This window comes from Scyliorhinus torazame, chromosome 6 (assembly GCF_047496885.1).
Source record: "Scyliorhinus torazame isolate Kashiwa2021f chromosome 6, sScyTor2.1, whole genome shotgun sequence".
Lineage (NCBI taxonomy): Eukaryota > Metazoa > Chordata > Chondrichthyes > Carcharhiniformes > Scyliorhinidae > Scyliorhinus > Scyliorhinus torazame.
Genome location: NC_092712.1, coordinates 45,776,056 through 45,794,411, shown reverse-complemented (window position 1 = coordinate 45,794,411; position 18,356 = coordinate 45,776,056). Strand labels below are relative to the sequence as shown.

The 18,356-nt window shown below is 47.4% G+C and overlaps 1 protein-coding gene across 3 annotated transcripts in view; it reads right to left on the bottom strand.

The window, feature by feature from the left end:
* The window catches only part of galnt11 (UDP-N-acetyl-alpha-D-galactosamine:polypeptide N-acetylgalactosaminyltransferase 11 (GalNAc-T11)), a 375,834-nt gene that overhangs the window by 308,709 nt on the left and 48,769 nt on the right, over positions 1-18,356 (bottom strand). For 2 of the 3 annotated variants that reach the window (XM_072508170.1, XM_072508174.1), the window contains exon 2: positions 426-491. The gene's annotated coding sequence lies outside the window, so the exon portion shown is untranslated. Of the gene's footprint in view, positions 1-425; positions 557-18,356 lie in introns of those variants that run through there. The other variant, XM_072508171.1, reaches the window with a different exon arrangement.

Genomic DNA, 18,356 nt, shown 5'->3' with positions numbered 1-18,356 from the left:
AAGAAGTGAATCCAGACGACCGGGGAATACCAGCCTATGACTCACTTCCAAGTGCTATGCACCCTTATGACTCACTTCCAAATGCTATTACATATAGGAAAATAAATAGCTACAATCCAAGTTATACTTGAACAAAAGTGCAATTTGTATACATCACACACGAAGGTATTTAGCATTTTTTTTTGCCTTTGCTGGAAGATGGAACAATATACCCGATAGTTATCACACTGCAATATCACACTGTCATAACTGACTTAGATCTTCCTGACAAGATTAACTAGCAGTAAATTTGTCTAGTACAATGAATAATCTTTAGAATAGCAAAAGTGGATGTATTTTAAGACAAAGAACAAAACGGAAAAAACTCTAATACATGTTATAGAAAATTATAAAAAATAGGAATCAATTCAGATCATCACATTTACCTCGGCTTCATATTGCATTGTTTCATTCTCTCAAAAAACACCAAGCAAACTGGCTGCTTTTTTCATCTGAAGAAAGAAACAAGTGATAATGAGATCATATGATCCAAGAATGGTCAGGAATCTTTCAAGGTGCGATGAGGAGCATACACCTGTTTGCTGCACAATTCAACATTTTGTGTTAATATATTTTGAGGAGGACAGCGTTTTAATGTGCTAAGCGCAATTAGTCTGTTAAAAGCAAACGAGTTAATTGTTTGGCATGGCACCTAAAGAATGCAAATTTCATCCTGCAAAATATCAACCAGGCACCTTTACCTGTTAAAACTTTACTCAATTTTTAAATGTTATTTTAATCATTAATATTCCAAGGAACATCACAGAGATGCAAGGGGAAAAAACGAATAACAAGTAAACTACAAAGAGGTATGACTAAAGCTTGATCAAGAAGGTGGATATTAAGGGGTCTTAAAGCAAGTGATTTTCCATAGATTCCACCTTGCAGTGGTGGAGAGGTTTTAGAATTCCATTGATCACGAAAGCGATGCCATCAGGAGGCTTAAACCCTTGGCAGGGTCACCCATGACAGTAAAGTTGGAGGGGAGGAACCAGACAAAGTGCAATCCAAAGCAAGTCCTCAACGGCGGATCAGGTGGAAAATACTCATATGATATGATATCTCGAACAACGATGAGTCAGGGTACAGGAGGGAGATAGAGAACCTAGCGGAGTGGTGTAACGACAACAATCTCTCCCTCAGTGCCAGCAAAACTAAAGAGCTGGTCATTGACTTCAAGAAGCAAAGTATCGTACATACCTGTCTGCATCAATGGTGCCGGTAGAGGTGGTTGACAGTTTCAAATTCCTAGGTGTACAAGTCACCAACAATCTGTCCTAGCCCACCCACGTCAACACTACAACAAAGAAAGCACAACAGCGTATATACTTTCTCAGGAAAGTAAGGAAATGGGCACCACGGTGGCGCAGTCGTTAGCATTGCTGCCTCACGGCGTTGAGGTCCCAGGTTTGATCCCAGCGCCGTGTTCCTGTCCATGTGGAGTTTGCACATTCTCCTGATGTTTGCGTGGGTTTCGCCCCCACAACCCAAAGATGTGTAGGGTAGGTGGATTAACCCTAACCCTAAATTGCCCCTTAATTGGAAAAAATGAATTGGATACACTAAATTTATTTTTTAAAAAGGAAAGTAAGGAAATTTGGCATGTCCACATTGACTCTAACCAACTTTTACAGATGCACAATAGAAAGCATCCTATCTGGCTGCATCACAATCAGCAACTGCTCCGCCCAAGACCGTAAGAAACTACAGAGAGTCGTGAACACAGCCTAGTCCATCACGCAAACCCGCCTCCCATCCATTGACTCTGTCTACACCTCCTGCTGCCTTGGGAAAGCGGGCAACATAATCAAAGACCCCTCCCACCCGGTTTACCCACTCTTCCAACTTCTTCCATCGGGCAGGAGATACAAAAGTCTGAGAACACGCACTAACAGATTCAAAAACAGCTTCTTCCATGCTGTTACCAGACCCCTAAATGATCCTCTTATGGACTGATCTGATCTCTTCACACATCTTCACAACTGTGTAGTACTGAACTTCTGTATGCTTCACCCGATGCCTGTGTCTATGTATTTACATTGTGTACTTATGTATGCCCTATGTTTTTTTTTCATGTATGGAATGATCTGTCTGGACTGTACACCGAACAATACTTTTAATTGTAACTCGGTACACATGACAATAAACAAATCCAATCCAATCAAAGGCTACGATAGCAGATGAAGGCCTCAGGGGAAGATCCCCAGTTGTCACGGTTCCCTCGTCACTGGAACTGGATCTGCCTTCTGTCAGAAGCAGGCAGTGGCGTAGTGGTATTGTCACTGGACTAGACACCCAAGGGCTCTGGCAGCCCGGGTTCGAATCCTGCCACAGCGGGAAAATGGAGAGTCCCGCCCAACATTATCATCCTCCCCGTGTGTGTGTGGGTTTCCTCCGGGTGCTCCGGTTTCCTCCCACAGTCCAAAGATGTGCAGGTTAGGTGGATTGGCCATGATAAATTGCCCTTAGTGTCCAAAAATTGCCCTTAGTGTTGGGTGGGTTGACTGGGTTATGGGGATAGGGTGGAGGTAGGGTAGGGTGCTCTTTCCAAAAAGCCGGTGCAGACTCGATGGGCCGAATGGCCTCCTTCTGCACTGTAAATTCTATGATAAGGGCATGCATCTGCTAATGTGCAATGGCATTCCCACGTGAAAAGCTGTCCCACACAAGGGGAAATCAGAGATAACCAGCACACACCCCACACAAACAAGCCCTGCAGCAATCAGCGAAAGGTGACAGTGACATGACCATGAGCTCCAGAAGTCCCTAGCTTCGGACCAGCATGTAGGCGGTGGAGTTTGATTCAGTCATTGAGCTCTTGGAATAACAACAGGAGAGATTTCTTCACAACTAACTGAGCAGCCCTCTTCAGGGTCTGCTCGACTCACCCCATGTGGAAAAAGAGCTAGAAAAGGTGACCTGAAAATAGCCTGTTCCATCTCCAACCTGGCTGGAAGACCACACCCAAGGACTCCCATACAAACCTTGGAACAACAGACATGATTTTCAATAGAGTCATAGAGTCACAGGTCTACAGCATGGAAACAGGCCCTTCAGCCCAACTTGCCCATGCCGCCCAGTTTTTACCACGAAGCTAGTCCCAATTGCCCGCATTGGCCCATATCCCTCTGTACCCATATAACTGTCTCAATGTTTTTTAAAAGACAAAATTGTACCCACCTCTACTACTGCCTCTGGCCGCTCGTCCCAGACACTCACCACCCTGAGTGCGAAAAAAGTGCTCCTCTGGACCCTTTTGTATTTCTCCCCTCTCACCTGAAACCTATGCCCTCTAGTTTTAGACTCCCCTACCTTTGGGAAAAGCACTTATCATTATTTCTTTGAGTGTGTACTGGCCACATGCAATACACATGTCTGGGTACATTATGCTCTCTACATATTCCACATAATAAATAGTTTGAATAGTTACTAAACTTGGGCGAGATTCTCCGACCCCCCGCCGGGTCGGAGAATCGCCGGGGGCTGGCGTGAATCCCGCCCCTGCCAGTTGCCGAAGTCTCCGGCACCGGATATTCGGCGGGGGCGGGAATCGCGCCGCGCCGGTTGGCGGGCCCCCCCGCTCGATTCTCCAGCCCGGATGGGCCGAAGTCCCGGCGCTAAAATGCCTGTCTCGCCGGCTTAAATTAAACCACCTACCTTACCGGCGGGACAAGGCGGCGCGGGCGGGCTCCGGGGTCCTGGGGGGGGGCGCGGGGCGATCTGGCCCCGGGGGGTGCCCCCACGGTGGCCTGGCCCACGATCGGGGCCCACCGATCCGCGGGCGGGCCTGTGCCGTGGGGGCACTCTTTCCCTTCCGCCTCCGCCACGGTCTCCACCATGGCGGAGGCAGAAGAGACTCCCTCCACTGCGTATGCGCGGGAATGCCATCAGCGGCCGCTGACGCTCCCGTGCATGCGCCGCCCGGAGATGTCATTTCCGCGCCAGCTGGCGGGGCACCAAAGGCCTTTTCCGCCAGCTGGCGGGGCGGAAATTCGTCCGGCACCGGCCTAGCCCCTCAAGGTTGGGGCTCAGCCCCCAAAGATGCGGAGCATTCCGCACCTTTGGGGCGGCGCGATGCCCGTCTGATTTGCGCCGTTTTGGGCGCCAGTCGGCGGACATCGCGCCGTTTCCGGAGAATTTCGCCCCTGGTTTGCCACCCATCCTTGAATTACTACAGTTTCCCACTTGTGGGGAAGAGCAAAACTGGCGACCTTAAATAGAAGATAGTTACCAAGAAATCCACTGAGGAATTCGAAAGAAATTTATTTACCCAATGAATGTTGGGAATGTGGATCACATTACCACAGGGAGAGGTTGAAGCAAATAATACAGATACATTTAAGGAGAGACCAGATAGGAGGGAAAAGGGAAGAGAGATGTATAGTGATAAGAGGGAGGATGGAAAGAGACTCAAGTGGAGTATTAATGCCAGCAAGATTGTCCCTGTTTCTTGGCAGTATATTCTGTGCAATTCGATGAAACAGTTACATTTATACTGCTAATGCCTGCTTGCCCTTCTTTCCCTCACCCTTTGGGGCAGGCTCTTCTTGCTCAGATTTTGATCGACAGGAAGGTGCTTTTGTTCTTGAGCATTGTTCCAAGGACAATGGGGCCATCAGACACCATACAAGCAGCTGGAAAAATATAATGATAATAATATTTTAAAAGACAAAATTGGGAACCGGATTTGTAGTCCAGCAACTAAGGTAGCCGATATTCAGGATGCCAAAGCGTGTAATGAGGCAGTGGGGCAGGGAACACTGACAAAGGAGAGTACTTGTAGGCACGGAGATGGGTTGAAGTGTGTAGACAGGAATAAGGTGGGTGAACTTAAGGCATGGATCGGTACTTGGGACTACGATGTGGTGGCCATCACGGAAACTTGGATAGAAGAGGGGCAGAAATGGTTGTTGGAGGTCCCTGGTTATAGATGTTTCAATAAGATTAGGGAGGGTGGTAAAAGAGGTGGGGGGGGGGGGGTGGCAGTTAATTAGAGATAGTATAACAGCTGCAGAAAGGCAGTTCGAGGAATATCACACTACTGAGGTTGTATGGATTGAAGTCAGAAATAGGAAAGGAGCAGTCACCTTGTTTGGAATTTTCTATAGGCCCTCCAATAGTAGCAGAGATGTGGAGGAACAGATTGGGAAACAGTTTTTGGAAAGGTGCAGAAGTCACAGGGTAGTAGTCATGGGTGACTTTAACTTCCCAAATGTTGAGTGGAAACTCTTTAGATCAAATAGCTTGGATGGGGTGGTGTTTGTGCAGTGTGTCCAGGAAGCTTTTCTAACACAGTATGTAGATTGTCCGACCAGAGGAGGGGCAATATTGGATTTAGTACTTGGTAATGAACCAGGGCAAGTGATAGATTTGTTAGTGGGGGAGCATTTTGGAGATAGTGACCACAATTCTGTGGCTTTTACTTTAGTAATGGAGAGGGATAGGTGTGTGCAACAGGGCAAGATTTACAATTGGGGGAAGGGAAAATACGATGTTGTCAGACAAGAATTGAAGTGCATAAGTTGGGAACATAGGCTGTCAGGGAAGGACACAAGTGAAATGTGGAACTTGTTCAAGGAACAGGTACTACGTGTCCTTGATATGTATGTCCCTGTCAGGCAGGGAAGAGATGGTCGAGTGAGGGAACCATGGTTGACAAGAGAGGTTTAATGTCTTGTTAAGAGGAAAAAGGAGACTTAGGTAAGGCTGAGGAAACAAGGTTCAGACAGGGCATTGGAGGGATACAAGATAGCCAGGAGGGAACTGAAGAAAGGGATTAGGAGAGCTAAGAGAGAGCATGAACAATCTTTGGCGGGTAGGATCAAGGAAAACCCCAAGGCCTTTTACACATATGTGAGAAATATGAGAATGACTAGAGCGAGGCTAGGTCCGATCAAGGACAGTAGCGGGAGATTGTGTATTGAGTCTGAAGAGATAGGAGAGGTCTTGAACGAGTACTTTTCTTCTGTATTTACAAATGAGAGGGTCGATATTGTTGGAGAGGACAGTGTGAAACAGATTGGTAAGCTCGAGGAAATACTTGTTAGGAAGGAAGATGTGTTGGGCATTTTGAAAAACTTGAGGATAGACAAGTCCCCCGGGCCTGACGGGATATCTCCAAGGATTCTATGGGAAGCAAGAGATGAAATTGCAGAGCCGTTGGCAATGATCTTTTCGTCCTCAATGTCAACAGGGGGGGTACCAGGGGATTGGAGAGTGGCGAATGTCGTGCCCCTATTCAAAAAAGGGACTAGGGATAACCCTGGGAATTACAGGCCAGTTAGTCTTACTTCGGTGGTAGGCAAAGTAATGGAAAGGGTACTGAAGGATAGGATTTCTGAGCATCTGGAATGACACTGCTTGATTAGGGATAGTCAGCACGGATTTGTGAGGGGTAGGTCTTGCCTTACAAGTCTTATTGAATTCTTTGAGGAGGTGACCAAGCATGTGGATGAAGGTAAAGCAGTGGATGTAGTGTACATGGAGTTTAGTAAGGCATTTGATAAGGTTCCCCATTATAGGCTTCTGCAGAAAGTAAGGAGGCATGGGATAGTGGGAAATTTGGCCAGTTGGATAACGAACTGGCTAACCAATAGAAGTCAGAGAGTGGTGGTGGATGGCAAATATTCAGCCTGGATCCCAGTTACCAGTGGGGTACCACAGGGATCAGTTCTGGGTCCTCTGCTGTTTGTGATTTTCAATAATGACTTGGATGAGGGAGTTGAAGGGTGGGTCAGTAAATTTGCAGACGATACGAAGATTGGTGGAATTGTGGATAGTAAGGAGGGCTGTTGTCGGCTGCAAAAAGACATAGATAGGATGCAGAGCTGGGCTGAGAAGTGGCAGATGGAGTTTAACCCTGAAAAGTGTGAGGTTGTCCATTTTGGAAGGACAAATATGAATGCGGAATACAGGGTTAACGGTAGAGTTCTTGGCAATGTGGAGGAGCAGAGAGATCTTAGGGTCTATGTTCATACATCTTTGAAAGTTGCCACTCAAGTGGATAGAGCTGTGAAGAAGACCTATGGTGTGCTCGCGTTCATCAACAGAGGGATTGAATTTAAGAGCCGTGAGGTGATGATGCAGCTGTACAAAACTTTGGTAAGGCCACATTTGGAGTACTGTGTACAGTTCTGGTCGCCTCATTTTAGGAAGGATGTGGAAGCTTTGGAAAAGGTGCAAAGGAGATTTACCAGGATGTTGCCTGGAATGGAGAGTAGGTCTTACGAGGAAAGGTTGAGGGTGCTCGGCCTTTTCTCATTAGAACGGAGAAGGATGATAGAGGTTTATAAGATGATCAGGGGAATAGATAGAGTAGACAGTCAGAGACTTTTTCCCCGGGTGGAACAAACCATTACAAGGGGACATAAATTTAAGGTGAAAGGTGGAAGATATAGGAGGGATATCAGAGGTAGGTTCTTTACCCAGAGAATAGTGGGGGCATGGAATGCACTGCCTGTGGAAGTAGTTGAGTCGGAAACATTAGGGACCTTCAAGCAGCTATTGGATAGGTGCATGGATTACGGTAAAATGATATAGTGTAGATTTATTTGTTCTTAAGGGCAGCACGGTAGCATTGTGGATAGCACAATTGCTTCACAGCTCCTGGGTCCCAGGTTTGATTCCGGCTTGGACCACTGTCTGTGCGGAGTCTGCACATCCTCCCCGTGTCTGCGTGGGTTTCCTCCGGGTGCTCCGGTTTCCTCCCACAGTCCAAAGATGTGCAGGTTAGGTGGATTGGCCATGATAAATTGCCCTTAGTGTCCAAAATTGCCCTTGGTGTTGGGTGGAGGTGTTGAGTTTGGGTAGGGTGCTCTTTCCAAGAGTCGGTGCAGATTCAAAGGGCTGAATGGCCTCCTTCTGCACTGTAAATTCAATGATAATCTATGATTAATCTAGGACAAAGGTTCGGCACAACATCGTGGGCCGAAGGGCTGTTCTGTGCTGTATTTTCTATGTTCTATGTCCTATAATAATCTTTTACTGTCACAAGTATGAAGTTACTGTGAAAAGCCCCTAGTCGCCACATTCCGGTGCCTGTTCAGGTAAGCTGGTACGGGAATTGAACCCGCGCTGCTGGCCTGGTTCTGCATAACAAACCAGCTGTCTAGCCCACTGAGCTAAACCAGCCCTACTCGACAACTTCAAGAGAAATGCCAGGAGCAACATCAACCACTCTACATTGCCTTCATCGATCTGACCACGACTTCTGACTCAAGTCAATCGGGAAGTGCTTTGGAAGATCTGTCAAAGGTCGGCTGTCCAGAAAGATTCATTAACAACATCCTACACGACAAGATGTCGGTGACAGCCCTCACCAGCGGACATAAAGCAGAAACTTTTGAGGTCAAGACTGGAGTCAAGCAGGAATGTGTCATCACCTTCACTCTTTTCTCTATCTTCATCGTCACCATCCTTCCACCTTGACAAGAACAAGATTCCCAGTGGAATGGACATTGTCCACAAGATGGATGGAAAATAGTTCAACCTCAACCAGCTGAAATCCAAGAGTAAAACAGCACGATCATCGCTCATGGACCTTCAGTATGCGGGTGACAACGCCATCTCCACTCTCTCAGAAGAGAATCTCCAAGCCATTCTTGAATCATTTGCAGAAGCACACCAAAGAATCAGTCTCAGCCTTCACCTCAAGTCCTTTACCAACCCGTCCCAGGGCAAAATCAGGTTTCTCCCTCCATCAAGATGAACAGTGAAACCCTCCCAAATGTGGAACATTGCCCTTATCTGGGAAGCCACCTCTCATCTAAAGCTGACATTGATGCGGAGATCCAACATCGCATATAATCCGTGAGCGCCACCTATAGACACATAAGGACGAGAATCTTCAATGACTGCGACATCCATGCTGGTATCAAGATCCAAGTGTACAAGGCAGTGGTCCTCCCAACTCTTCTGTACGGCCCAGAAACTTGGGACTACGTTCAGACGCCACCTCAAGGCCCTGGAGAGGTCCAATCAACCCTGTCTGAGATTCTCCACAACACATTGTATTCTCCACAACAGCTGGAAGGAAAGACATACCAACATCAGCATCCTTGAAGGAGCCAAGAGCACCAGCATCGAGGCCATGATCATCCGAAACCAACTACCCTGGGCCAGCCACCTGCTGAGGGTGCCAGAGTCCCTCCTGATTGCCAAAGCAAATTTTCTTCATCCAACTCAAGAAAGGATCCCGAACAAAACGAGGAAAAAAGCACTTCAAAGACAACCTGAAGGCTTACCTCAAAAAATACAACATAGATGTCAATCCCTGAGAGACCCTTGCTCAGAAGAGGAAGGAACCTCCTGATTAAAGGGACATAATTCTTGAAGAGCACCCAACAGGAGTACGTCCGGAAATGAAGCCTGACAAAGGAATACCAGTGATCTCAAGTCCGAGGACCTATCCCACCTCCCAGAAACACCTACCAAGTGTGCAGTCAGAGATGCAGCTCTAGGATCGGACTCATTAGCCACGCAAGGACCCACAGAACATCAGTTTAGTGACACAGAGTTTCTTAGGTGGACAATCATACCCGTTAGTGAGTGATCGTCGAAGAAGTAGAAGAAGAAAGCAAGAGAGGAAGATGAAGAGGTTGAGAGGTTTAAAAAGGAAATTTTAAGGCTAGGAGCTTAGATGGCTGCAGATATAATAATTAATAGTGGGGTGCACAAGATGCCAGAGTCAGAAGAACAGAAAATTCAGAAGGGCTGCTTGTAAGGCTGGAAGTGGACTCCATGGTCCCTCTGTACTTCCTAGCATCCTCCTGTCGATTGTGGGAGGTGGGATACAGAACTGGCTAGGTCATAGAAGGCAGAGAGTAGCAGTGGAAGGGTGCTTTTCTGATTGGAGGGCTGTGACTAGTAGTGTTAGTTAGTTAGAACATACAGTGCAGAAGGGTTCAGTGCTGGGACCTTGGCTGTTCGTAGTATATATAAATGATTTGGAGAAAAATGTAACTGGTCTGATTAGTAAGTTTGCGGAAGACACATAGGTTGGTGGAATTGCGGATAGCGATGAGGACTGTCAGAGGATACAGCTGGATTTAGATCGTCTGGAGACTTGGGCGGAGAGATGGCAGATGGAGTTTAATCCGGACAAATGTGAGGAAATGCATTTCGGAAGGTCTAATACAGGTAGGGAATATACAGTGAATGGTAAAACCCTCAAGAGTATTGACAGTCAGAGAGATCTAGGTGTACAGGTCCACAGGTCATTGAAAGGGGCAACACAGGTGGAGAAGGTAGTCAAGAAGGCATACGGCATGCTTGCCTTCATTGGCCGGGGCATTGAGTATAAAAATTGGCAAGTCATGTTGCAGCTGTACAGAACCTTAGTTATGCCACACTTGAAGTATAGTGTTCAATTCTGGTCGCCACACTACTAGAATGATGTGGAGGCTTTAGAGAGGGTGCAGAGAAGAGATTTACCAGCATGTTGCCTGATGTGGAGGGCATTAGCTATGAGGAGAGGTTGAATAAACTTGGTTTGTTCTCACTGGGACGACGGAGGTTGAGGGGCGACCTGAAAGAGTCAACAAAATTATGAGGGGCATAGAGTGGATAGTCAGAGACTTTTTCCCAGGGTAGAGGGGTCAATTACTAGGGGGCATAGGTTTAAGGTGCGAGGGGCAAGATTTAGAGGAGACGTACGAGGCAAGTCTTTTTACACAGAGGGTAGCAGGTGCCTGGAACTCGCTGCTGGAGGAGGTGGTGGAAGCAAGGACGATAGTGACATTTTCGGGGCATCTTGACAAATACATGAATAGGATGGGAATCGAGGGATACGGACGCCGGATGTGTGGAAGATTTTAGTTTAGATGAGCAGCATTGTCGGCACAGGCTTGGAGGGCCGAAGGGCCTCTTCCTGGGCTGTACTTTTCTTTGTTCTTGTCTGTACGCCCTCCCAAAATGATTCACCTCACAATTTCAAGTTAAATTCTATTTGCCACTATTCTGCCTATCTGCCAGCCTGTCTATACCATCCTGTAATCTACGGCTTTCCTCCTCACTATTTACCACGCCACTAATTATCATGTCATCTGCAAACTTACTGGCCATACCTCTGTAGCCACCTGAGTTGGCCAAGTCCCGATTTAAAATGGCGAACGGCAAAGGCTGAAGGTGCAAGTTTGCTGTGTATTTAATTCTGCAAAAACCCAGACAGCATCGATACTAGCAGTCATCTGCATAATAATGTAGCAACCATCTACATACTAATAAGCAACCACCGGGAACAATAGCAACATTTGGGACAAACAAAACTAAGCCAGACTCCCCGGCGCCAGCAGGAGCCAACACAAAAGAGGTTAACGGACACCTCAAGACCGCCCATCGATCAGGGCACCGCTCCAGTATTGGAGAAATTGAACCAAGCGATTGGAACAAAGTCCAATCACCTAGAACCAGGTACACGGTCCGCCCCGAAAGGCGGGAAGCCCCCAAGTTCAAATCGTTCTTCTTGACCGGGTCACCCAGCAACGCGAACCAACATCGACCGTGACCGGTTCAACTGCCGCCGAGAGATCGTAAGTCTTAAGTCAACGCTCGCTACAAGATAGGCGCTCCTAGCTATCAATCCGTACCAACTTCGAATCCCGCAGACTCAGAACCCGAGCGAAAGACCATTTGTTCCCCTGACCTGGTGGGCCAGTCCGAAGTTAAGTACAGGCCTGTTAGTTGTAGAAGTCTACAACCGAATGGCCTCCTTCTGCACTGTAAATTCTATGATTATTATCATAGGAGTGAAACAGAATAAGGGCAATGTTATGCTTCTTCTTCTTGGGCAGTCCCTCAGGGTCAAAGATGACTTGCTTACACCCTGGGGAGGTGGGTTCTGCAGTGGCTGAATAGTCCAATCCTGAATTCGCCATCTCTGCCACACGTTTGGCAGCTGGTGATTTCCGAGGTAAGTGGCTGGGCGCTCTGGATTCTGTCCTCTCTTTCTGCTGCTTACGCTTGGCCTCCGCGTGCTCTACGCTGTGACGCTCGAGATGATTGGCGCCTTCGCGGATACTTCTTCTCTAGTTTGTGCGTTCAAAGGCAGGCGATTCCCACGTGTCGATGGGGATGTTGTATTTATTTAGGGGTGCTTTCAGAGTGTCCTTGTAGCGTTTCCTCTGCCCTCCTAGTGATCGCTTGCCATTGCGGAGCTCAGAGAGAGTACTTGTCTAGGGAGTATTGTGTCAGGCATGTGGACAACGTGGCCGGCCCATCACAGCTGGTCGAGTGTGGCCAGTGCTTCGATACTGGGACAGCAGGAACAAAAAGTTGGTTGAGGGTGACAAGGTTGACTTTGTCAGTAACTGCAGACAGGATAAAAATAATCACCATAATCACAGTGGATTCAATTTGCTTCTTTGGTCAGGTCTAATCTATCTCTTGCACAGATAAATAGCGAGAAGGTCAATTGTGGAGCTCAGCTCATCCAAAGGAACCATTAATTCATTTCTTGATCATGAGGGACTTCTAAAAACAGATTTAAATCCTCAGTGGTTAATGGTAAAACAAATGTTCTGCCTAATATGAGGCAGAAAACAAATGTCACTTTTTTCTTACTGTAAAGTCAAGACTGTAAGGGCGGCACGGTAGCACAGTGGTTAGCACTGCTTCTACACAGCGCCAGGGACTCAGGTTCGATTCTCGGCTTAGGTCATTGTGCGGATTCTGCACGTTCTCTCCGGTTTCCTCCCACAAGTCCTGAAAGACGAGCTTGTTGGGTGAATTGAACATTCTGAATTCTCCTTCAGTGTACCTGAACAGGCGTCGGAGTGTGGCAACTAGGGACTTTTCATAATAACTTCATTGCAGTGTTAATGTAAGCCTACTTGTGATACTGATAAAGATTATTATAGATGTGACACACCGCATCCATAATGTCAAGTTGTGTGATGAACATGCATAAGACGATAATTTTGTAATCAACAATAATGGTACATTGCATACATTGATTCCAAAAGTTATTCGTATCATCTGCTGCAAATATATCAATATTAATAGTCAGTTGGTAGTACAGAACTCATTTCATTTGATGAAAAAGGCATCGTGTCCATGTTTTTCATCTTGCACGCATCAGGGATATCGCAAGAATACCAATGTCAGGGAAACAAATTTATACTGTATGAGAATGGGGAGCTGATTTGTTGGGAAGTGGGCTCTGATTGGTAGAGGTGTTACCATGGAAAATGTACCAGTTCATAACGACTAACAATTAATTGCCAAGACTGTTTGAAATTTAATCCAGGCAGCTTGACTCCAATTGGTCAAAGCATTGACCTGTGGCATGAACCAGGAAATCGCCATCAATTATTTTGTTTAGCTGAAACAGGCACAATGTGTGTACATGTTCTTTTTGTCCTCAAAGAACAGTGCCCTGTGTATCAATATATGTAGCTTTTAGTACACGGACATGTGTCACACTGCGAGCCCGACTGACAATCTTAAATTGGTCATCAGCATAACTTTAAGCACACTGAGGATTATTTAGCAAATGTTGTCCAATCGCGAATGTTGGACACTGTGTTTTGCAAGCACGGGCTGGTTGGTTACAGTTTGTACTTTGTCCAGTGCGAACAGCAGATGGGACATACTGTTTGATTTGATCCATCAGTCTTGGGACGTACAGCCTACATACCTAGCATCACACTGGCACTGAAATTCATATATCACATTATTCATTTGTGTGATAGGCAAAACATCTTTTTGGCTTGAGGGTAGAATGTTAGTGGTGAATACCACTCATGTTGCTACTGCATAGTACAGGTAAAGGCATAGCAGCAGTGTGAAACAGCTGGCTTCACCTATTGCTCAAATATTTGGAATACCTTGCCCTTCCAAGGTAATCTGAGATAGAATGGTCACTTTCCAGGAATGAAAGTGACAGCCTTAGGCCCACTTATAACTTTGCATGATATACAGCAGAAAATGATCTGATCAGGGTAGCCATTATCCCACAGGATGTCCTTGATGCACCCTATTTCAGCACATCATAATGGGCTCCATGCAGCACTCAAATTCACCATCAAAATGGGGCAGTCAAACAAACTCTTATTCCCAGAGAAATCTGCCAGGTTGCTCTACCACGATCTACCGCAAGCCTACCTTTACTGGTCAATACAGGTATTGGGATTCTGACAGTTCTGGACATCCGATGCGGCATAGAACAAAGTAGTCGCACATGTGGGGATCCCCGGAGATCGCAGTTTCAGCTCTTTTCGCCTAACCGGCGATGGAAAAAGGAGTCAAAACCTTTTAAAGTCGATGGATTGAGTGTCCCATAGTAAGGGGGCGCGCAATCTGTTCCGAATTTAACAACAGAAGAAGAACGAAACTGCTTCAAAAGTGGAACCTTCAAGTGTCTTGGTGGAGAAGAAATGGCGGAGATGATTGCAGTGCCAGGGGCCACCCCATTAACCGTTGAAATTTTAGCTGTGGAACTACAGAAACTGCATCAAGAAGTCTCGGGAGACCATGAGAAGGGGATCGAGGCGGCGATTTCCGATTCAAGGGGTCCTAGCTAAGGTGGACGAGGTGGTGAAGGAGCAGGGTGCGGAGCTGCAAGAGGTGGGGGTGCTCTGTCAAGGCAGAGCGACCAGATCGTGTCTCTGGAGATGGATGTGGCAATGAAGGTGGCCAACAACAAGCGTTTGAGGACTAAGATGGACCACCTGGAAAATCGGTCGAGAAGGCAGAATTTGAGAGTAGTTGGGTTGCCAGAGGAGCTGGAGGGCCTGAACCCGACAAAGTTTATGGTGCAGTTGTTCTGGAAGATGGTGGGGGAGGGAGAAGTGGCAGACACTCCCAAGCTGGATCGAGCCCACAGGTTGTTGAGGCAGAAGCCCCGTGCTGGAGAGCCACCTCATGCGATTATAGTGCACTTCCACAACTACCAGGATAAAGAAAGAGTTTTGCAGTGGGCGAAGGAGTACCCGAATAGCAGATGGGAAGGCCACGAGGTGAAAATCTGTCAGGATATTGGAGCGGAGCTAGCCAGGAGGCGTGCAGCTTTCAATATGGCCACGGCAGCACTGTATTGCAGCAAAGTTTGGTGTGACGTGGTTTACCCTGCATGCCTCCAGGTGACCTACGTAAACAAGGATCACCACTTTGAGACTCCAGGGGAAGCCAAGGCGTCATCCAAAGAAATGGACTTGGACTGGCATTGAAATGATTGTAGTGTATTTTGTACGGGTTGAGGGGTGTTTGCTCGAAGGTGGGTAGGGGTTGTTTGGGTTTTCTGTCTGTCGTTTTTTTATTATCAATGGTTGAAGGGGTGTTGATGAGGCTGTTTTGTAATTTTACATGTTAAAGTTATATTTTGGCGGTTGGTGGGATGGGTGTTGCTTATTGTTCATGTTACTTTCTTTTTGAATTAATAAAGTCGGATTGGGGGTTGGTTTGGTGTTTCGGAATTTTGGTTCTCTGCGCTAGCTTAATGTTAGTCAACGGAAGTGAAGGGATGTGGCGATCTGCATCTCGTAATGTGGGCACTTTGTTAGATATGAGCTTGGGGGTTGTGGTTATTGGGTGGTTGGGGTTTGGTGGGGGGGCAGTATACGGGGACTTGGTTGGGGTTTGCTTGGTTGTTTGGGTGTGGAGTTGGGGGGTGGTGGGAAGGGGGCGGGGTGTGTTAGTCTTCTGACGGTGGCTGGAGACTTTTCTTTGTCGTGTTGTGTTGGCGGATCTGGAGGCCATCTTAGGTGGGCTTAGTGTCGGCCCTACTTGAAGGGTTAATGGACGGCCTCACGAGATGGGAATGGCTGACTTTGGTAAGGGGGAGGGTAGACCACCCACCATCCGGCGGAATGTGAGGGGGGGTTGAGTGGCTTGGTAAAGATATCAAGGATGTTTGCGCACCTGAAGACTTTGAAAGCTGATATGGTCCTGTTGCAGGGGACCATTTGCAAGTTAGAGATAAGATAAGGTTGTGGAAGGATTGGGTGGGGCAAGTGTTTCACTCAGGGTTTGATAGTAGGGCTCAAGGGGCAGCGATCCTGATTAATTGGAAGGTAGCCGTTTCGGTGGTGAAGATTTTGATGGATCCTAATGGGAGGTACGTGGTGGTTAGTGAGTTGTTAGCAGGTGCACCGGTGGCGCTGGTCAATGTATGTGCCCCAAATTGGGATACATATCTTTTATTAATAAGTTGTTGTCTTGATCCTGGATTTGGACTAGTTAATCGTGAGAGGGGACTTTAACTGTGTATTGGATCCCCGTCTGGATAAGTCGAGGCTTCAGGCATTGAAGCCTTCTGGGAAAGAAAAGGCACCTTTGGCCTTTATGGAGCAGATGGAGGGAGCAGACCTTTGGCGATTTCTACTCCCAGGGAGACGGATTTTTCTTTTTTCCTCAGGTTCACTAGAATTGACTTATTTGTGGTAGGTAGGTCCCTGCTGCCGGGTGTTGTGGGGGTGGGGTACTCGGTGATAGTGATTTCTGATCACACTCCACATTACATGGATGTGGTTGTTGGGTCAGCCCCGCTCAGCGCCCCCCCCGTGGAGGCTTGATACTTCGTTGCTGGTGGATAAGGGCTTCTGCGAGAGTTTCCTCCCCTATTGAGGGGTATCTGAGGAGTGAGGAGATTTCACCCTCCACGTTGTGGGAGGGGTTGAAGGTGGTTGTCAGAGGGGAGATTAGAGGGGGCAGCACGGTAGCATTGTGGATAGCACAATTGCTTCACAGCTCCAGGGTCCCAGGTTCGATTCCGGCTTGGGTCACTGTCTGTGCGGAGTCTGCACATCCTCCCCGTGTGTGCGTGGGTTTCCTCCGGGTGCTCCGGTTTCCTCCCACAGTCCAAAGATGTGCAGGTTAGGTGGATTGGCCATGATAAATTGCACTTAGTGTCCAAAAACGCCCTTAGTGTTGGGTGGGGTTACTGGGTTATGGGGATAGGGTGGAGATGTTGCCCTTGGGAAGGGTGCTCTTTCCAAGAGCCGGTGCAGACTCGATGGGCCGAATGGCCTCCTTCTGCACTGTAAATTCTATGATCTCTTTTAAGACACACAAGGAGAAGAGCAAGAGGGTAGAGAGGCAGAGTTTGCCATCTTGGAGGTGGACCGTCAATATTAAGTCAATCAAACACCAGAGTTTCTGGCTGGTAAGAAGAAGCTGCAGTTGGAATTTGGGCTGCTGTCAACGGATAGGGCGGTGAGCCTGCTGCAATGTTCGAGTCGGCTTTTTATGATCATGGGGAAAAGGCTAGTCGTTTATTGGCACACTAGTTGAGGCAACATGCGGCATCTCGGTAAATTGTTCAGATGAGGGAAGCGAGGGGTAGAGTGGTTTCCACCAAGGCCAGAGGTAATGAGGCATTTGAGGCATTTTATCGGGACCTTTATGAGCTGGACCCCCGGGAGGATGGATTCTCAATGTTGGAGTTTTTGGATGGTTTGGCTATACCGGTGGTGGGACAGGAGAAAAGGGAGAGACTGGAGGCCCCTCTAACTTTGGAAGAGGTTCTGAGGGGATGGGTTTGATACAGTCGGGGAAGGCGCCAGACGGGTTCCCAGTTGAATTGTTTGCCAGGTTGCTGGCCCCAATGCTGCTTGAGATGTTTGAGGATTCTATGGCTCGGGGAACGTTACCGGCCACATTGGCGTAGACGTCGATCTCCTTGATCTTAAAGAAGGTTGAGGATCCGATGCAGTATGGGTCGTACCATCCTATTTTATTATTGAAAGCGGAAGCAAAGTTGTTGGTGAAGGTCTTGGCTAGGCGATGGAACCCTGCCTCCCAGGAATCATATTAATGGAGCAGATGGGGTTTGTTAAGGGAGGACAGTTGTCGGCCAATATTCTAAGGTCACTTAATACAGTTTTCTTACCCTCTCCAGCGCCTGAGTCAGAGGTACTTACCCTATTAGATGTGGGAAAGACATCTGAAAGGGTGGAATATTCAGTCAATCAGACACCGGAGTTTCTGGCTGTTTCAGATTTTGGGGAGGTTTGGCTTTGGGCCTAGATTTATATCGTGAATCTAGTCCCTATATAGGGCCCCCACGGCGAGCGACGGTTGGATGGACGAATAAATAAATAAATAGTTGAAATACTTCCAACTGAGGAGAGATTATCATAGATTATCATAGAATTTACAGTGCAGAAGGAGGCCATTCGGCCCATCGGGTCTGCACCGGCTCTTGGAAAGAGCACCCCACCCAAGGTCAACACCTCCACCCCATCCCCACAACCCAGCAACCCCACCCAACACTAAGGGCAATTTTGGACACTGAGGGCAATTTATCATAGCCAATCCACCAAACCTGCATATCTTTGGACTGTGGGAGGAAACCGGAGCACCCAGAGGAAACCCACGCACAC